The sequence below is a fragment of the Corvus moneduloides genome, chromosome 9, assembly GCF_009650955.1.
Source record: "Corvus moneduloides isolate bCorMon1 chromosome 9, bCorMon1.pri, whole genome shotgun sequence".
Classification (NCBI taxonomy): Eukaryota; Metazoa; Chordata; class Aves; order Passeriformes; family Corvidae; genus Corvus; species Corvus moneduloides.
The window spans coordinates 834,368-853,146 of record NC_045484.1 but is presented as its reverse complement, the minus strand read 5'-3'; the positions used below and the strand labels follow the sequence as shown (position 1 = coordinate 853,146).

At 45.7% G+C, this 18,779-nt stretch overlaps 1 long non-coding RNA gene across 1 annotated transcript; it reads left to right on the top strand.

Moving 5' to 3' along the window:
• Positions 1 to 12,547, top strand: LOC116448358. Its single transcript, XR_004241906.1, has 6 exons — positions 1 to 5,610; positions 6,687 to 6,791; positions 7,898 to 7,981; positions 8,332 to 8,410; positions 8,735 to 8,839; positions 11,490 to 12,547. It is a non-coding gene; the product is annotated as an uncharacterized LOC116448358 (long non-coding RNA).
• The last annotated feature ends 6,232 nt before the right edge of the window (positions 12,548 to 18,779 follow it).

Sequence of the window (18,779 nt, the reverse complement as noted above, 5' to 3'; positions counted from 1 at the left end):
AGCCATTCTCCCTTGTCCTGTCACTCCACACCCTTGTAAATAGTCTCTCTCCATCTGTCTTGTGGGCTCCCTGCAGATACTGGAAGGACACTTGTGAGGTTCCTCCAGAGACCTCAGCTGGGATGAGGAAGCTGTTTCAGGATAGATGGCCATTTTGGTTATCTCCCTCCCAGCCATTATACATACATCTGTCATGCTTGCTACTCTGGTATCTAATTAATATTAACTAAACAACATCTTGCTTAAATCCTCTCTGTTGTGCTGCTCTTCTTCCAGTCACATTTGTCCAAGTGAGAGCTGTCAAATCCAGAACCTTGTTGGCTATAAGATTCCAGGGGAGGCTGTTCCTCAGGAGTGTGGTGATGCCTTAGTGCCCAGTTCAGAACACCAGCCATCAGTCTGAGTGCCTTCCAGAGAGGGAGCTGGTCTCATCCTGTCCTTGTGCTGCGGATGGAGAAACTGAGGCACAGCACAGAAGGAGTAAATGTTGTGTTCAGTGTCCAGCACCAATAATGCCAGGCTGGAGAATTATATCCAGTGCACTTTCCAGTGGGTCATCAATGCGTAAAATAATCAAGGAAGAACTTGTCAGAGTACATCTGCTCTGGTGTTTCTGGCCAAAATCCATCAGTTCTCCTGATTTAAATCCCTTTTTGACACTGATGATGTGTGGAGGTAGAGCCCATCGGTGACCTTGCTGCGTGTCTCAGACAGTCAGCCCAAGAAAAATTCGGAGCAAGGTAAATCATTTAAATCCTGGTAGTGCCAGGGCTGTAGGTGGGTGTCTGTGGACGTGGAACCTCAGGGATTTCGTGGGGCTCCGTGCAGACAGAACCATCTCTTGCACTCAAAGAAGCTTATAGTATCAAAAATGAAAACAAGTCTCTAGACGAAGCTCACTGAGCTGAAGGGTTTCTGGTAGCTCATCGGTAATTTGCTCAGTTTTTTCCTCCCCCCTCTCAGGCTCAGTTTAAAGGCATAGAAAGGCGCAAAAATTAATTTCTGGGCAGAGGGCAGCGATATGGGATACGCATCATGAAGTCACCCCAAGACAGCTCCCAAGAAGTGGTCTGTGAAGGTTAACAATATATTTGGGTGACTGAGCCCACTGCTCCTCCTCAGTCTTCTGCCAGTCTCTGAAGGGGACTAGCCCTGTGTCCCTCTTGCCATCCTGTCTGCATAAAAGTGGCCAGGGAAGATATGAGTAAAATAGTTTATTCAAATAAAACAGGGAAAAATTATTTATTAGGTCCAAGTATAAAAGGGAAAGTATGCAACTCTCTTAATTCAGCCCCATATTCTGGTGCTTTCCAAGAGTAAAAGGAGGTCACAAATCCTGCAAGGCTTACACATTTATTATTTTCTCAAACTCAGTGCTTTGTGTTGCCATTTGATCCCTGAAGTGCTGCTTTTTCAGTGCTGAAGGTAAATGAGCAGATGCAGTGGGGTTTTTTCCCTCCTGCCGGGCGTGTAGGAAGAACTTCCAAAGGAGGCTTTTGGGGTGCATCAGACTGGTTCACCTTGAGCTCATCCAGTCCTTCAGTTAAGCAAGGGTTCTTTAATACATTGTTCTGACTGTCACTTCTAGTTAGACAATGACATTGAATGCTCTGATAATATCAACCCAGCATTTGTTCCTTCAGTGTCAAGGATATGCAATGAAAACATAATAGGCAGTTTGAGTAAAGTAAAAATATGCTGCTGGCAAGGAAATAACAAATTGGATTAAGTCAATGCTGTTTTGAATGTTGGTAACTAGATGAATTTTAATTTCTCATGGTTCTTTAAAAAGAGCAATTTAGACACACCACACTTCATATTTTAAGGTTATGTTACTGTTTTAAATCTACTTCCCAATTCACTTTAGTATTTCAAAAATGTATTATTCCCACATTGTGAAACTTGAAGCTGCTCTTTACGCATATCCTGGAACGCAAGAAATGGAAAAGAAACATCTAAAATAAGAGAATACTGTCACATGAGTAAATGTGTACAATGTGGCTGTAGATGAAAGGTCTCACACCATCAAGGAGGGCCAGTTTCTGTTACAGCTCCTCAAAGGAACAGTGGGGAGCAAACCCATAAGCGTGGGGGTTTTTGTGGGGCTCAGTCAGGCCATGAAAGAAATGCCACTGCTAGTTAAGTGTCTGCAGCCTGGCAATGTGAGAAGGCTCAGCTGGGCCGTGGGCTCTTCTGATCAGCCTCACACTCTTAAATATTGAAGCAAAATCAATCTTCTAAAGGTACTTTTAAAAATAGTGTATTAGTGTGAGTTTTTCAGCAGTACAAAATACTGACTCCAGTTGTACTGCAGGGCCAAAATGGTGCAACTCTGAAACCTGCTGCGTACTGAGAGTAGCCCAGAGTTTCAGAATCTGAGTTTGCAGGATGAGAATTCACGTTGCGATGTCTGAACATCAAAGAACCTGAGGTTTCAAATACCTCTGAGCCTTTGTTTGTCCTGATTTAAATCATGGGGGTCTCATCTACTCTGAAAATACAAGTTTAACTGATAGAGTTTCTCCAGAGCTGGACTCTGGTTCCTTTGTTGGTATTAAAGATTAATCAGGACAATGGAAAACAGATATTTTGTACTATTAACTTCATATAATTAGTTACAAGCTACAGAAAAATGTTCTTTTAGTTTTCCCTAAAAGATCAGGCTGAAGATTTGAAGTCATAACACAGTTCTTGTGGTAACCCAAATTGAAGTCATGTGAATCGAGAACTGTAAGGGTTCCATTAGCACACATGGAAAATGGGATTGGATCTGTAAAAGTATTGACAGTATGTCCTGTCCCTGTATTATTTTTTAAATTAAAAATTAAACAAAGCTTTCAAGTGGTTTACAGTTAGTTGACAGTGCCAACACACTTTAATTTCCATTAAGCTGAAGCTGCCACGCTCTTCATTTTAAATGGAAATCGTATTTTGCTGGTGTGACTAGTGAGCTTTTTTTCCTTCTGCCACTAAAATATGCTTGTATTAGAATGACTTTTGACTGGAAATCCCTGTGAATATGTTTGTCCTGCTGATGTGCTGCTGCTTTAGATGAAAATTGCTATACCAGTCAACTTGTGGGAGGATAAAACTTCTCTATTTCTGTCAACTTAAATCCAGTGTATTCTGCTAGATATGGGAATAAATGTGGCTTGTTTCTGCTTGGAAGCCTGGGCTAGGAAGAGGTGTCTCATCCCAATGCACAAAGGCTGTTTCTCATTTTGTTGTTTTTTTAAAGCAATATCCATCTTTCCTGCTGAAATGTGTCCAATAATACATGTGCATAAACAAATTTGGGAAATCCTCACTAGTACCTCAGACTTGTGCTTCTCTCTTTCCTTCCCCAGCCCTCAAGGAAGCCACCTGGCTGTGCCAGGATTCCCTCAGGGCTGCTTTTGGGCATCCTTCTGGTTGTTGTCTTCCAGCCTGCTTCAAAACCTGTCCTTTCCATCTGCTCCATAGCAGCTTTTTAGGCAGAACCTGTTCAGACATCCAGGGAACAGAATAAAGTCTATTTTGCTGTTGCCACGAGAATTAACTGCTTCATCAGCCTGCAGCAGTCCTCAGGAGCACCATTGTTACCTGTGTTTTCCAGCATTGTAAGAAATGTTACTGATTCTAACTGGGGAAAAAAAATCAAGTTTAGCTAATGTGGAGCACTTAGTTGATCTCAGTTAGCGCTCTCAGACTGCTGAGAGTCTGACACTTGACTACATAATGATTTTTTTTTTTTCCTTGATACACCTTTCATCCAAAAGAGATTGCCAAATGCTGTCTGGATCACACAGAAAAAAAAAAGAGAAATTGTTTCTGGCACCTACTGGATCAGCCAACAATAAGCAACCGGTTTACCCAAGTCATAAAATACAGAACCTTATTTTCTTAGGACAACATCAAACAAAAAACCCTATCCAGTTTAACCTGCTGCTTACCAAGTTTGCTTCTCTTCTTCCACAAATGGCCAGTGGGTTTTTAGTTATTTCAATGGGCATGACTTAATCATTTGTGCTTCTAGTGGAAGGTGGTGGTGCCCGTGGAGTGCATTTCCACCCTGACTCTGTGTCAGTGATTTAGAAGGCACCTCGCTAGCAGAGTGTTTGGAGAAGAAGGACATCTGTGAGAAAATCTTCCCTCACTCTGGAAGGGCTGGAAAGAACGAACTCCAGAACTGTATTTTCATAGAAGCCACTTGGGGTGTGTGTCTAAATTGGTGTAGGATTAAAACTCACACATGCATTTTCTAGAGCTGTGCTTCTGTGGCAGATGGCAAAATTACCTCCTTTCTTTTTAATTTGAACCCTAGGAAAAAGCAGTGACGTAGTTCCAAGTGGGGCTCGTGCCAGCGAGGCACAGCTTCTGTGGGATCTGCTAGCTCTTCTCCGGGGAAGGTTTTCTTTCTGCCTTCTGTTTGAGCACCATTTCTCTCCCACTGGGAGTTCCTGGTGGCCAAGCACAGTCTGCCACGTGTGGGGGGTGTAGCTGGGGCAGGGCAGTTGCCCAGGGTGGGCTGTGGTAGTGAAGACCCTGAAAGCCCAGGCTGAACACGCTTCTGTTCTGTTATCTTCTCCGAGTTTTCTTCCTGCTCTTTTCCTTCTTGTTGTTTTTTTGAGGCTGGTTTGATGTTGTATCATTTCAGATTGACACAATTAAGCAAAATTCCACTTCAGATTGCTGGTGATCCCCCCCTCTGTTTTATATTAACACTGAGAATATGAGAATATATCTGTTTTGTTAGTGGTTGGGAGACCTTTTTCTTCCCCCTCTCTCCTGCCTGAGATTGTTCAAGAAATGTTGAACAGAGTGCTTAATGATTTCCAGGGCCTTCTCTTGACGTTTTAGTTTTGGAGAATGAGTGATGCCTCCGCTGGGGACTTCCCTGGCAGATCCATGTCTGAACAGCCAGGGCTGGCTTCCAAGAACATTAAATTCCAGCTGCTTTTCCATCCAAGGCAAGGTTAGTTTAGTATCCCCCTTCCTCCTGTGTCTTTACAGCAGGAGATATTCTAGCCAACGTATTCGTCATGTTTCTGAGCCTCCCTGCTGCTTGATTTATGCAGAGAGGACTGGGGAGAGAGACTGCAGGGCTGAGTGTGGAGTCCCTGCAGGTGTGCGGTGGGGCGGCGCAGGCCGCGCTGGCCGCCTGGGCTCGGCCGTGCTGCCCGTTCCCACACGGACACAGAGCTGGGCCTGTGCCCTGCGCCTCAGGCACACAAACACGGCAGGGCCCGGGCCATCCCGCTCCTCTGGGCCAGTGCTGGGGAATGCTGGAGGCCTCGCTGCTGGGAGCAGCCTGGAAGGGCTGAGGCGGGATGAGAGGTGCTGAGGCACGGTTGGTTCTCCCATCGGAGGTCGCTCTCCGTGTTTATGAACAGCAGTGTAGGGAAATACTGAGTTACAGGTAGATAACAGCACGAGAGGCTTCATGAAAATTCGCATTTTCAGTGCTGTAATGGACTGCTTGAGTCTCTCTTGTCAACAGGGAGTTTGAGTATGTGGCACATTTGGAATTCCAGCCCATTCTGACCTAACAACTGACAAAGTCGAAACCGAGAGCCATCAGTTGCTGTTTAAACCTGGGGTTTCTGCTTGCCTGTGTCTCATCTGAGCAGGGTAAGGTGTACCTCGTGTGATCTCTCAGAGCTGGTTTCACGTGTGCAGCTGCCTGATAAAAGGCACCACAGTGTTTCTGGGAACCCCGAATGCAGCCAGTCTCCAGCTGGTAAAATTGTCATCGTCCACAGCCTAATTGAGCTGGAAATTTACCCAAGTGGAGGATCAGGTCCAGTGTACACAGCTGGGCACCAAGCTGAGCTCAGTAACGATCTGTGCTCAGTCCTCAGCCCAAGCCAGCTGGGCTGCACACAGATATTTCTCCCAGGTAGCAGCACATGGATCAATGTCCTCTTGTTTACTTGTATCCGTGCTCTCCTGACCCTTCTAACTCAGCAATGCTCACACCGAAAGGAAAAGGCATTGAAGGTGAAAACTGATCACCTTTTCCTGATGATTCAGAGGAAAACTTTACTGCCTTTACACGTTAAGTTCTCCAACAGTGGTCATCATTTGCTGCAGACCTTTTTGGGATTTGCACAGAATTCCAGAATGGTTTGGGTTGGAAGGGACCTTAGAACTCATCTCCTTCCACCCCCTGCCATCGGCAGGGATGCCTTCCACTATCCCAGGTTGCTCTAAGCCCCATCCAACATTTCCAGGGATGGGGCAGCCACAGCTTCTCTGGGCACCCTGTGCCAGGGCCTCCCCACCCTCACAGGGAAGGATTTCTTCCTGATACCTAATCTAAACCTGCCCTCTGGCAGTGTGAAGCCATTCTCCCTTGGTCCTGTCACTCCATGCTCTTGTAAATAGTCCCTCTTTTCCTTGTTTCAGAAAGGAGTATGAGTTAAGCTTGATGTGAGCTGGGGAGAGAACGACAGCAGTAGATATTTAGAGGTGGTTATTCCTCATTGCTTCATCAATAGCACCATTACAGACCAAAAAACCTAAAGAAAGTTTTGCTTAGGTCTGTTTTTTCTCTGTGACTTTGTGGTCGTAATTTTTCCCCACACTTGTCTACAGATCTGTACTAGGACCCAGACCACTAAAATGCTTTCATTTTGGTCCTTTTCTGCCCCTGTGTATTCAGCTAGTATGGTAAAATGTTTTGTTTTTCTTTTTTTTTTTTCCAGAGTCTATGAGATCATTCAAGTACGGAGACTTGGCAGCTTCTCCGTATGTACAAAGACGGCTGTTTGAATGTCTGAGTGTCTTTCTGGCTAAGGATGAATTATTTGGTGTGTTAAATTAGGATTTGTTGCTTTATCTGGCATGAATAAGGTTCGTTTATTATCAGTGTTCCATCATGATTTACACTGGACTGCATCTTTGGGGTTTTGCTTTTTCGCATTTTATTACATAAAAACATAGGTATTTCTTTTAAACAATTTGCTTATAGAAAGGGTTGCAGGAGCGAATTAATGTGGTTGTAAGGCCAAGAAAAGGCATTGCAAGACAGCAGATAAACAGGAGTAAATGCAAAAGTGATGGTGGGATTGGAAAAACAAGGTGGATGTTTGCTTGGGCTTAACCGGTCATTTACATAGGGGTCTGTGTAGAATTTAATGGTCACTGTAAACAGTGTAATCCATGGAAAAGATGTACAGGCAGTTTTATAAACATGAAGAATTCTTGGTGAAGGTACCATTTACAAAAAGAAGGAAAAAAGAAGAAAAATGGTTAGTACTTTAAAAATTCCATTTTGGTTCCCAAAATGCCCTGTAACTCTCTGTTGAGAGGAAAAAGAAATGTATTTGGTTCTAAAAAGATGTATCTTTATGGTGCAGTACTTGTAGCTGTTGTCATCTTAGGAACTGGGTGCATTTGACACGCACCAGTGCCTCCCATGGCAGAGAGACACTGGTCTGGGAGCCTCAGTCTTGGCTGGATGGGCCATTTGCAGAGAGCCACTGCTGGGACTGTGTTTCCTTGCCAGGGTCAAGCATGCCATGTGCAATCCCTGCTCAGGGTGAGTGCTCTGCCCTGCTGGAATGCTGAAGGGATGGAATAAATGCTTTTATTGAAAATGCATTTAATGAGCATTACAGCTTGATTTACACCATCTGGATTTAACTTGAAATAGTGTTACAAAAAGTAAAACATCTGTGTATACAAGCCAGAAAAGATTAATAGAGCTTTATTTGCCTCTAAATCCTCCAGCACAGATGAACAGCACAGACCACCTCTCTCTCCCCATTTTTGTTTAAGTTACACAGGCAGCCAGTCCATCTCTACTGATGCTGTAACACGTAACTGCCCTGGCCTGGGCCTCTCTATTTTCACACAGGGCAAACAAGTGCCAGTCAATATTCACTTACATTTCTTAATCTTTTGTCTCCCACAGTGACTGTACGCGTGCCAATCACAGTGCAAGTCTGAACTTCTATTTTGGGCAGTGTTTGAAAAATGCTAAAAGTGGGAGGATATGGTAAATATACATCATTTCCAACTCTGTTTGGTCTTCGTGTCAGAAGAATCAAGAAACCAAGATATTAGTGTTAATCACAAGGTGGGACGTGGCATTAAAGCCCTGTGCTTACCAAAGGAGAATCATCCATGTTCATCCTTTGGCCATGTTTCAAACCAGAAAATAGGAACGTCAAAATCGGTGCAAAAAAGCTTTCTGCCTTTACTGGTGGCTCATTTAAAAGAACTCCAGAACTCATCTTCTGTTTGCCCAACCAGTGTTGTGATAAAGTGCTGGAGTAGCATCCTGGCCTCTGTGTGTGTCAGGAACGCGACCTGCTGCCTTTTTTCTTTCCTATTTTTCTTTTTTAGCAGCTGAATTTCTTACGCATTTGTGCGGATTAATTTCCAACATGAAACTGAGTTCGTATTGGAGACTGGAAGATGAAAGGTAAGCGAGTGGGAGGAGGAAAGAAAAATAGAGCAATAGCCTAGAGGGTTGCCAATAAGAACTAAAGGAGTAACACCAAACAGTTGGCAAAGTAGCCTGTGGCTTCTTTGATAGTCCCTCATCACAAGTAATAAAACACCTTTGGAGTTGTTCTTTACCTACTGGTTGTAAATCCTAGTGTAAAGCTGCCTGTGTTTCCCGGAGTCCTGGGGACCTCACAAAAGCTTCTGCTCTCCCGGAGTCCAGCCTGCCCGGCACATGGAGAAGCAGAAATATCAAGGTGGAAAAGGTGGGAATCACTGAGTTTCTCACTCTCTCCTTCAGGTTTCGGTGTTGAAGAGATTTCTCTGAATGTGAAGCCCGTATTTTAAAACAAAACACTAGCACATTCAACCTTCCTGACTTTTGCTGCGAATCACTGCAGCTGTGGTATGTATGAAGCTGGTACTGTCCTATCCTTTTTCATGTGTTTTAAAATGTGCCTGGAGGCTTGGGGAATTTCTCATTTCTTTTATTTGTATTTTTTTAATTCCGGCTGAAATGCTCTGCTGTTTATATTTAAGCAAAGCCTCCAGCAGGAATGAATAAAATCAAAGAGCATCATGATGTTGAAAGGCAGGTCAGAGGCTGACAGATAGGTCTGGCTGAAGGGGCCTTTTCACGAGGGATGGGGCAGGCAGCGGTTTGGGAACAGAGCAGCCCCTTTCCCCTCCTATCTCTCTCCGTGCTCTTTTTCCCCGTCATCTCTCCTGCCCCACATCTATCTCCTCTGCCTGAAGCTCATGTCAAAGCCAGGGTTTCACCAACAGTGGCAAGTTTCAGCAGCATCCAGCAAAGTGAGTCTTGTTCAGCCAGCAGGCCTGCCCAGCCCCTTGGCTGCTCGCTCCCTCCCACGCTCCAGGAGCAGCAGCGCTGTCTCGCACTTGGAGAAGCAGCTCCTTCTGTTTTCCACTGGAATATCTGATGAGATTTCAGTCTCCACACTGTAATGCCCTTTAATTCGAGTGCAGTTTTTAGCAGCCTGTTTTCAGCCAAGAGCACGAGTAAACTGAGGGCTTTTTCCCTTTGTTCAGCTCCCTGTGTCAAGTGACCTGGTGTCACATCCTTGGCTGGGGGAACCTTCTGGCCACAAACGTGGGGTTTGGTAGGAACTCCTGCCTTTATCCAGGAAGGAATCCAGCAAAGCGAGGCTCACTTTTCACTATGCCTTCTCTATGCCACTCTCTTCCAGAAAAATGCAAGCCAGGCTGGGCAGCGGTGCTGCAGCAGGCCAGTCTCACAGCACACCCGTGATGGAAACATGATGGGGAAAGAAGTTTCATTGCAAGGAAAAGCAGCTGGCAAAGGGGAAATAGTGAATTTGTGTTTTATTTTGCTTCCTGTATTGTGCATCGAAGACCCATGAGCATTTTGCAGAGAGCAGAATAAAGGAAATAATAAGGGCTTTTTTTACAGTGTAAGATGCCAGGCTTCCTTGCCTTTTTAATCTGGAAAACTAGGCCCTTAGCAATCCAAGAGAATCTTGGAAAACTTTTCAGCCAGTGTTACCCCAGGTGAGGGGTGGTACCAGCAGCAGTGGGGAGCCTGTGCTTAGGTGAGACCATCCATACCTGGCACGTATTTACCATCTTGACAAATAGTTTTAACTGATCATAGAAAAACCTCCTGGGAGCTGCTGGGGCCTTGTTTAAGGTCATCTGCTGGTGCAGTCTACCAAGTGATTTTTGCAATAGGTATTTTCTCAAATTGAGTCTGGTAAATGAGGTCTGTGGGTGATTTAATAAACTAGTATATAATTCAGGGACTGGAAAGGTGCCCCTTCACTTTTTCGATCTGCAAAGCAAAGGAAAAAAAAAAGCCTTGCAAGGACAGTGGAGGGAAGAAGTCTTGATAGTCCTGGGTTTGAATAGGGAGATGGGAAAAGGGAACACGAGAAAAGGGAACACTTACCCACCACACACACTATGTTTCTACCATCAGCCTGCTTGTGGTCTCTGCTCCTGTCCCTGGCCAAGCTAAAAGTATCCATCTGAAATCCTCCCTGGAGGAGATTTTCATCCATGCCTCTTTTGGCCCAAGACCAAGCTGTTCCAGGCATGGCTCAGTGTTGGCTTTCAGGCAGGTGCACAGGCAGCAGACACTGCTGATTTACACCATCATCGTGGCACAGCCACAAAACAGGATTTAGTTGCACGTTGAACACCTCTGGCTGCCAGGAGATGAACCACAGCTGGAGTTGGATCTTTGAGTCTTCTCCGTGGTATTTACATCTGGTCATTGCAGCTGATGTAGTGCTGCCTCTGAACTGCTGAGGGTCTGTACAGAAATACTTCCCCACCTGCAGAGCTGCCTCCAGCTCCGGGGTCCCAGCTCAGGGAGGACATGGACCTGCTGGAGCGAGTCCAGAGGAGGCACCAGGATGAGCAGAGGGTTGGAGCAGCTCTGCTGGGAGGAAAGGCTGGGAGAGATGGGAACGTTCAGCCTGGAAAAGAGAAGGCTTTGGGGTGACCTAATTGTGGATTTTCAGTACCTGAAGGGAACTTACAGGAAAGATGGGGAGAGACTGTTTACAAGGGTGTGGAGTGACAGGACAATGGGGAACGGACTCAAACTGTCAGAGAGTAAACTGGATATTAGGAATAAATTCTTCCCTGTGAGGGTGGGGAAGCCCTTGCACAGGTTGCCCATAGAAGCTGTGGCTGCCCCATCCCTGGAAGTGTTCAAGGCCAGGTTGGATGGGGCTTGGAGGAACCTGGGATAGTGGGAGGTGTCCACTAGGATTGGGATGGCTTAGATTAGATCTTTAAGGTCCCTTCCAATCCAAACCACTCTGTGATTCTATGTCAGAATGCCTTTTCTCTTTGCTCTCCATATTTCTGGCCATTAGATTAAGCAAGATGTGTCCCTTAAGCTTCTATTTTTTTCATTGATTTTGAAGGTTAAGTATTTATATGAACAGCTGGTTTTATTGGCCTGGAGTTCTAAGCTGCTGAGGAGCTTTCCTACTGGTTTTAACTCTTGCAAGCATTAGTTATTTCAGGTTATTTATGGTTGGGCTTCTGTGCTTGGCTTTTTTCAGATAAGAAAAGGAAAAAACCTCCAAAACTGTGGGCCTGCCATATCCCTTTTTGCTCAAGCAGCAAAACCAATTGGGAATGTCTGGGTTATTTCTGAACTCCACTAACATGGCCCTCCTTCAAGAAAGCAGCAGGGTGATGTCATGCTCAGCAGTTCAGGAGAGGATCAGTGCATGCTCCATCCAGCTCAGCGCACCCCAGAGGTAACACCATGGGCTGGTGCCCCAGAATAAGGCAAAGAACTACCTGATGTTTGCTTTTTTGGTATATAAAAATGTATGTATGCATTTGAAGAACTACTTTTACAGGCTCTGAGAAGAAGAGGATTTTTGAAAGGAGTTTTGGTTCCTTGGGATTTTTTTTTTAATCTTTAACAAGTTTCCTTTGTCTTTTGCTGCAGAAGGTGAGGCTTTGGCCACAGGCTTGTTCAGAAGCTTCATACTTTGCTTCACTTGGTATTTCTACTGTTTCAGCAGATAAAAAAAAAGGCCAAAACTAATATTTGACCTTTCAAATCTGGTAATGTGTCTTTTTGTTGTTGTTTTTCCTTCCCTCTTACCCTTTTCATGGTGAAGAAATAGTGTAAAACATTCAGCATTTGTTTCCAGGTGATCTGTTCTTTCTCATCCTTCTCCTTCTCTCCCTGGAGATGGAGGCCCCTGCCATCCTTGGAGATGTCAGGAATTTTAGGAGATGATTTATGCAGCAGCATAAAATGGCATTGGAGCATGTAGCAGGGGTCAGACATATGGTAGCAATGATCATATACAATATATACATGCCCAGTAAAGCAGCTTCCCTGCCCATATTTGAACACGTTATGGCAATCTTTCCTGGGGAGAAAAATGCTTAAAAATTCATTGTGCATTCTGATCTTGCAGTGTGCAAAACAGGAACGGGAACAAACAAATAACTATTTTCCTTGACCAAAATAAATCATGTACATTTTGGTGTGGAACTGAGATTACAGTCCTCATTTTCTTTTTGACTTGACTGTAGCTGTTGAGAATAGCAGCCCCTCAGATCTCTGGTAATGTAGTCTTCAGCTCAAATAGGGATTTTAAAATATTTAAGCGTCTCTCTCGTGAGGCTTCTTGTTTCCTATTTGTTTTGTGTTGCTAAGCAATGCATTTAAACCCCCAAAGTTAAAATTTACAACTCTCAAATTGTCCTTCAGCCTTATTCTCCAAACCTCACATCTGTAATGGGTTTTCCATCTGCCAGTTTTCCCAGGTCACCCCATCCATCCTCAAGTCTGCAGAGGAAAAAGCCTTGTGGTTGGGCGGGGGGGGGGGGGGTGTTTCCCTTTTTTTTTTTTTCTTTGCCTCCATCTGTAATTAATTTCTTGCAAAGCCACATCTGTCCATTTTGGGGCAGGGGAAGTGGGAAAGGGGAGGTAAAGAGTGAAGTCACTCTCTCCCTTTCCCAGTAAAATGCAGGATTTGGCACGTGTGATTGTAGTTCCTCGGGGCATTTTAGCATCTCCCTTCCACCCGGCAGCCCTCGCCACCCCCAGCTCCAGTGCACGCCTGGCAGAGGGCAAAGTGCTGTGTGGAGCTTGTGGGCTTGGTCTGTGCTGCTGCCCACATCTGACACCGCAGTGTTTCGACTACCGGGGTTGCTGCAAAAGCTGCTGGCATCCTTTGGAAAACTTCCTTCTGTCAATATTTGAATTTTCAAAAACCATACTAAATAGCTGCCATGATGTTTCGTTTTTAAAGACTTAAGAAATAGCCGCAGCGGTCCCAGTCAATATTCCTTCTCTGCCATCATCCAGTGCAGCTGTTCCAAAATATTTTTACGTTCTGCAGACCACCAGGCAGCTTTGAGCAGGAGCTGGGCTTGCTGTGAGGCTGGTCCCCTGCCTGGTGCCCTGTCCTCTGTGGCGGGGGAAAGCAGAAAGAAGCAGCTGTCTTAGAATCATGGAATTGCTAAGGTTGGAAAAGACCTCTAAGATCATCAAGTCCAACCGTTCCCCCGGCACCACCACAGTGTTCACCTCTGAGCTGTGTCCTCAAGTGCCACGTACACATGGTTTTTTGAACAGTTTCAGGGATGGTGGTTCCATCGCTTCCCTGGGCAGCCTGGTCCATGGCTTGAGAACCCTTTCCATGAAGAAAGTGGCCTCCCCTAGGCAACTTGAGGCCGTTCTTTTTGTCCCATCACTTATTACCTGTGAGAAGAGCCGGACTCCCCCATGGCTGCAACCGCCTGTCGAGGTGCTGGTAGAGAGTAATAGGGTCTCCTCTGAGCCTCCTTTTCTCCAGACTCACCAGCCCCAACTCCCTTTTGCTCCAGCCCTTTCCCCAGCTCTGTTGCCCTTCTCTGGACATGTTGCTGTTCATTGCCCTTCTTTGCTTATGCAGGACATAAACATGAAAATGTTAGAACATGAAAATCCTGAAGTCTGGGAAGAAATTCCTCCCTGTGAGGGTGGGCAGGCCCTGGCACAGGGTGCCCAGAGAAGCTGTGGCTGCCCCTGGATCCCTGGAAGTGTCCAAGGTGCTTGGAGCAACCTGGTCTTGTGGAAGGTGTCCCTGTCCATGGCAGAGGGGTGGAATGGGAGGATCTTTAAGGTCCCTTCCAACCCAAACCATTTTGTGGTCTATGGGAAGTTGAATTCTTAGGCAATTTTGGAGATCTGATTTAACTGATTTAAACATCCAGCACCTCCTTCCCACCCAGTGCTCCTCCCACACTTGGTCCTGGTGGCACAACTACTGGGCAGTTGGTGATTTAGATGGGATCATTAATCTGGATTAAATAGATACTGGCTTACTTTGATGCCAGACTATTTTAAATTTAGGTTGGTTCTGCAATTCAGCGTATTGCCCAGCCTCGCAGGCCATGGTGTTGGCACGTCTGAAGGGCTGGCAGAGGGGAGGGAGGATAAATGGCAAGGAGTATGGCAGGGGCAACTTAAATTGATAGTCCTGCTGAAAAACACCCCCCTTTGTCAAACTGCTGCCTGGTACCTGAGGCAGAACGTGTTCTGTGCAGGGCTAACACCATGTGCTGCCTGTTTGCTGCCTCTTATGGGCACGCTCTTGAGCGTTGCTTTCAGGAGAAGTTCTTCAGGATGATGTCCTTAGCGCTGATAAGAAATGGCACATTTTAGGATAATATGATAAAGAACTGAAATGCTGAGTAGTTAAGAGTGGTAGAAACTTCCTCGCTCAGGATTCATCCCTGCTGGACATCCAACCATCCAATAACTCTCATAATTACGGGTTAGAAGGGGAGCTGTTACATGAGTATTGCAGAAGGCTGGAGCACTGGAAGCTGAAGGAAGCTGCTGGGAAGAGGACTGTTGGATCAGAGGGCATCCCAGCAGAGCCCTGCAGAGGAACTGGAGCTGGCTCACGCAGTCACTCGGGGCGCCCACGCCGGTGGGGATATTGTGTGTCACAGCACACATCTGCCACGGCTGCCAGAGCACAGTGGGACCTTGTTTCAGCACAGCCATGGTAGTAACGTGTCTGGAAAATAATTTTTGGCAAGGGTCGACTTAAACAGCTTTGTTCTGCCTCAGAGTCAGCTCTCGAACAGCTCTCAAGCACTGAGCGGGTCGTGGCAGACTCTCGAAGTGCCAGACATGCTCGTGGTGGCCACGTACCTGTCAGAGAAAGGACATGGAGCCCTTCCACAGGGTGGGTGCCTGTGGAAGGGCTCTGGATCCCCTTCTGGAAGATCATTGCCCAGCAGCAACTGAGGATCCCACCAGCAAACTGGGAGCAAACCCCATTGCAGATGCCTCTGAAATCTCCCATTGTCCCCAAACCCCCGTGACTCTGTGTTTCCATCTCCCCATTTTAAGATTTTAAGACATTTTGTTTTAATTAAATGAATTTAATTTAATTTGAATGAAAAATACGGGCACAACTCTGTGGTGGCAGCTGCTCTCTGAGGAACTGACTCATAAAAATAATGTGGTGAGAAAATTTATGCTGATTCCAGTGTAAAATGACCCAAATTTGAAATAACACTGACACCCTGTGGAGATGTTTGGAGGGACCTTGCTGATCCTTGTTTCTGATCCTACAGGCCACTGATTAGATTAGTTCATGTCATATTTTAGCAAAACTTTTCTTTTTTCCTATGGAGGTTTTGTTGTCTTCAAAGTCAGATTAAAAAACAAAAATCCTTTGTATCTTTTCTATTAGAAATATTTTTTTAATCCTGTAGCTAAACCACAGAAGTTCATTCACCAAAAAGAGGATGATGAGGAATATCCTACAAGATCTGAAGAATGTGCCTGCAACGGGTTGAGTTTCCTGAAGGACTTTCTTCTGCACAGCTGGAAGCATTGGAGGGAGCTGCTCCATGCCAAGGTGAAGTCAGGATGCTAATCATTTCCTTTCCAGTCTGGACTCTTGTTTAAAAATGTAAGAGCTGAAAGGTTTAATGGCAAATGGCTGTGAATATGCAGAGCAGCAGCTTTGTGTTTGTTCTTGCTGCAAGTCACTCAGAGGATGGCCTGGCCCTTTGGAGCGTGTCCTGCGTGCTATACCGTGCTTGTGTTCTGGATTGACTCTGGGCAGAGACAGCCTGGTTAAAAAGGGATCAGTTTCCCTTTGCACTCCAGTTGGAGCACAGGATCCCTTTTGTGTGCAGGATTAAAGATCAGAAGGAAGAGGGAGGTTACTGAGGAGGCTCCTGTGCTGTGAGTGCAGCCAGGCACTGCAGGGGAGGGCATGGCAGACTGGGAGCTGTCCCGTTCCTCCCGTGCTGCCTGGAACACCTGAGCGCTGGGAGTGCAGTATTCACCTTGAGAGTTGCCTGGTCTCATTGATTTCCTCCAAGGGTGATAGGATGCTTAATTCTCAGATGTTTACACTGTCTGCAGAAGGGGAAACAGATGAACTGGGCTGAGCAGAGCCAGAATATGCAGCAGAAATGAGTTGTCATATAAACTCAGTTTGTGAGAGCTGGAGTTGTTGATCTTTGTGGGTGAGCAAGGTTGGATATCATTGGTCTTACAGTTCAGGAATCATTTTCCCACTGCAGGAATGGTGCTGGTTGATCAGCCTCAGTGCTAGACCCAGAGGAAGTTCGAGTTCCAGTGTATCAATGACTATAGAGATACCATCTCCCATCTCAAAACCACGGCTATTCCAGGGCTGTGGCCAGACTGTGGTAAGGTTTTCCTTCACTAACCAGCCATGTCACCCTTCCCTCAAGCTCTGTGCTTTCATCCTGCTGAGATCAGTGAGCAGAGCTGCTGCCCCAGGAGCAGTGAGCTGGGCCTCGTTTCCAGGCGTGAGCCCATCCCAGTGAACAAGGAAGGGATTTCTGCACAGAGCCAGTGTGTCCATTCATAAAAGCCTTTGAGATTAAAAGTATTTACAGACACTTAAAAATTTCTTAGGGACAGATTCAGCTTCCAAGACAGGAGATGTTCATGGAGATAGAATTAGACTTGACATGTGAATAGTTTAGCCCTGCAAAGACTGGGCTTGCTCTCTCCTTGTCCTTACCCCACTGAAACCTCTCCTGGCTGTGCTCCAGATGCAATATCCCCAGCTTTGCCAGCTGTGGATGGGGGTCACACGGGCTGCCCCTTTGCCAAACCAGCTGGGATCCTGAGGATTGCTCTTCACAGAGGGGCATTTCCTTTCGGTTGTCTCTGGAATTTAGTGCCACTGAATGACGCCACCACCCTCTGAACAAAAGGGAAATTCACCCTGCATTCTGCAGCAGTTGCCTACAGGCCTGAAGGGAAACCATCATGGGGGTTATCTGTAAGGAACTGTCAGCTGGTAGCCACAGAGGACACTCAGCACCAATTGCTCCTTTAGTAAGGTTGGGTAAATTTGAGTGATGTCTTGAATCACCAGAAGAGGAATTAGAAGCCTTTTCCACGAAAGCAGTTCTCATTCTGTAGCTGTTGCATAAGCAGCCAAGTCGGGGTCAAGGTTAAATTATTTAAAAGTTCTCCAGGTCAGTTCTCAAGGCTGTGCTTAGGATCCTTGCTGTGACCTCTCTCCTTCACAAGGCTCACGTGAAGAAGGAAGGATTTTCATACCAGGAATCTGATAAAGGTCACACATTTAAAAAAAAATTCCCATGATCTGGTGACAGCCTGAGAAAGTGACAGGAAGAACCATAAGAGTCTCTGCACAACTTGCTTGGTTTGCTCTAAAGTCAGCTAGTTGTGATTTAAGTATCTTGAGTTATTTTGGGCTAATACACATGTACAAGAGAAGGTGCACAACAGCCTGGCTAGAGTGTTGTCACAGCACAGTGTGACTTGCTTCAACCCCTCAGCTGAACAGAGCTTGGTTTGTCGTGAGAAGTTTGAGAATTGCTTTAATCCGGTATCTCCAACACCTCTATTATTTCTAGAGAGAAAGGTACAATCTTGGTACTGTAGGTACTGCCCCTTTTCCTTGGCACCATCTGTCCCTGTGGAGTTTGTTTTCCCAGCAAGGCAGCCTCTCTTCTCCCTTTCTTTTCCTAATGCTGTGCTGAACCCTAATATTTTAGAGAAGGCTCAGAACAATGCCCACTGCTTTTATCCATAGAATCGCTGAATAGTTTCAGTAGGAAAAGGACCTAAAGGATTCTCTAGTTCCAGCCCCTTGCCATGGGCAGGGATTCTACCTTCCAAAAGTTGACTTTGGGCACTGATGCTTCATGAAATTGCCAAACCAGACTTGAAGTTCAACTGAAAATGACTCTGAATTTAAAAATGAGATTTTCATATTTATTTATTATTTTACCCAATCTCAGTCAGTTTGAAATGGCCACTCCAGTGCCCTTGTCAGGTTTCCAGTGTGTGCAGCTCTGATGAGATGTTATAATGATCCCCACGTTCTCTGTCTCCTCCTGGCACAGCCTCTGGTGAAAGGATGCAGACGGTAGAAGTTGTCCTCCATGGGACCCCAACAGACATCTGGGCTTTGTTTAACTGCTCTTGGTTTTCTTCTCCCAAGGGACCAGGACTCCTCCCCCTCTCCACGAGGAGATTTGGTCTGTAGTGAGCTGGTGGCTGCTCCACCAGGAGCTCATGCAGGAAAACAGGCAGGAGCAGGCACAGGGCCATCAAAGGTACACACGAGGAGGCAAGGAGAATAAAATCAGCTTGTGCAACGCAAATGTGTGTTGCTGTTCCCTTGCAGCCTTTGTGCTCAGGTGGAGAGGTGGCGTCTTCGTGCTGCTGTCAATTAGACTGAGAATAAACACGGTTTAATTTGTGGTGACATTTAAAAGCAATTAAGGAAGTTTAAATGTTAAATGTGTGGTTTTGTCTTTCCAGTTAAACACAGTTTTGGAGGAAAAAATATCCCAAA